The sequence below is a fragment of the Priapulus caudatus genome, unplaced genomic scaffold (assembly GCF_000485595.1).
Source record: "Priapulus caudatus unplaced genomic scaffold, Priapulus_caudatus-5.0.1 Scaffold148, whole genome shotgun sequence".
Lineage (NCBI taxonomy): Eukaryota > Metazoa > Priapulida > Priapulimorpha > Priapulimorphida > Priapulidae > Priapulus > Priapulus caudatus.
The window spans coordinates 133614-135250 of record NW_014577209.1 but is presented as its reverse complement, the minus strand read 5'-3'; the positions used below and the strand labels follow the sequence as shown (position 1 = coordinate 135250).

The following is a 1637-nucleotide window of genomic DNA, read 5'->3' as shown; positions in this document are numbered from 1 at the left end:
ACACACACACACACACACACACACACACACACACACACACACACATGTATATATATATATATAGTCGTAACCACATTGGAGTTGGTCCGAATGATTGCGGTAGAGAAGCGACTGCGGCGGTATTCTGCGATATTAAAACGGGTGAAAGCACACTTTTATCAAAGTGTTTCGGAATAATATGAAAAGCAATATAGGTCTACGAAAGTTGTCGAGTGTTATTAAGGAGGACGTAATCGCGCTCGATATTAAAGGGTTCTCGTTAAATTCAGCATAGCCCGAGGCTAAACGAACGTTTTGCCATTTTAATTAGTTTAAATATTAAACAAACTTGTTTTTATTTAATTTAAGGTTATTAATCTAGGGTTAGCCTTGTATAATTAAATCGTGACATATCTACGTAGCACACATGACATTTACAGTTTGCAGACAAACACGTTACAAGTCTAAATATTTGTTGAATTCCGGTTTATGTCTAGCACGCGACTTTTCGTTGCTAAATTTCGCGCTTTTGCTCTCTAGATACTCGCGTTCTACTAGGCCTATTTGTAGTATTTTAGATAGAATCAGACGGAAACCGAGCTGTGATCTAACATGTTTCGGCTCTCAGATACGCAAATACTGGTTAAGTATATTTGGATACTCTCAAGACGCGTGTTTACGGGTTAGCTGTACATAACTCAAGGCATGATCACCGGAGCTGTTTAGGGCCGCCATCGGCGTTATATCAACATACGTGGACATTTACCACAACGTCTGCGGTTATGCGCGTGCAGTCGTTGCATATACAGTACACAGCTAGCACACGCAGTATACACGAGCCATAATATAAATAAAGGGTACAATAAACTAATTACTCTCTTCCAGTTACGGAACTCGTAAACGGGCGGGGATGGATTTAAAATTATTAAACGTCAATAAGCACATATTACTGTACGTCCGTCTGTCTGGTTATATTAGTATGTGGATCGGTGGATGTCTAACACATCGGTTACTACGTCCGTCGGTTCGTATCGTTGTCGAACCTTCACTGAGCCACGTCCCGTCTTTTTCCTGCACGTGGCGATTCGTTCTCCATCAATGGACATTCTCTCTCGCGCAGAGATGAGCGATCTTATTCCGCTCATGTACGACCCCAGTTCAATTGCATCTCGTGCGCATGCAGCGTTTGTACGGGGACGTGACATCAGCAACAGGCAAGCAATACATCTAGCACTGGGGGCTGCGCCGTGCATGCAGCCATCGATACACTTTAGATCGCACACGCAACAACTACAAATAACTTTCATGCACCGCATGTTTTGCAACCGGGAGAGACTTATATGATCGCGGGCGGGCTGCCAGCGGTACCCGCCGACGCTGCTACCGCGGTCAAGACGTGGATTATTTAGGCTCGCAGCGGATACGCAGAGTAAACTGTTTATATAGGCGAAGGATTCCTATAGCTCGGCAACACGCCGGCGCAACGCCCCCACCGCACGCGCCCGCACGCCATATGTTTTGTTGTCCGCGCGGGGTCGCCGGCAGTAACACCAGCGGCGCGGAGAGGCCGGGCAGCACGTAAAACAATGCGAGCCGAGTGCGATTCGAGAAAAATGCCCGCTGTTAATGATACGGGCGGAGTAGCACGGAAGCGCCTG

General features: G+C 46.4%; 1 long non-coding RNA gene across 1 annotated transcript in view; it reads right to left on the bottom strand.

Annotated features, from left to right (window-relative positions):
• Positions 1–1637, bottom strand: part of LOC106806217 — a 14235-nt gene that overhangs the window by 3919 nt on the left and 8679 nt on the right. The gene's annotated exons all lie outside the window — the stretch shown is intronic.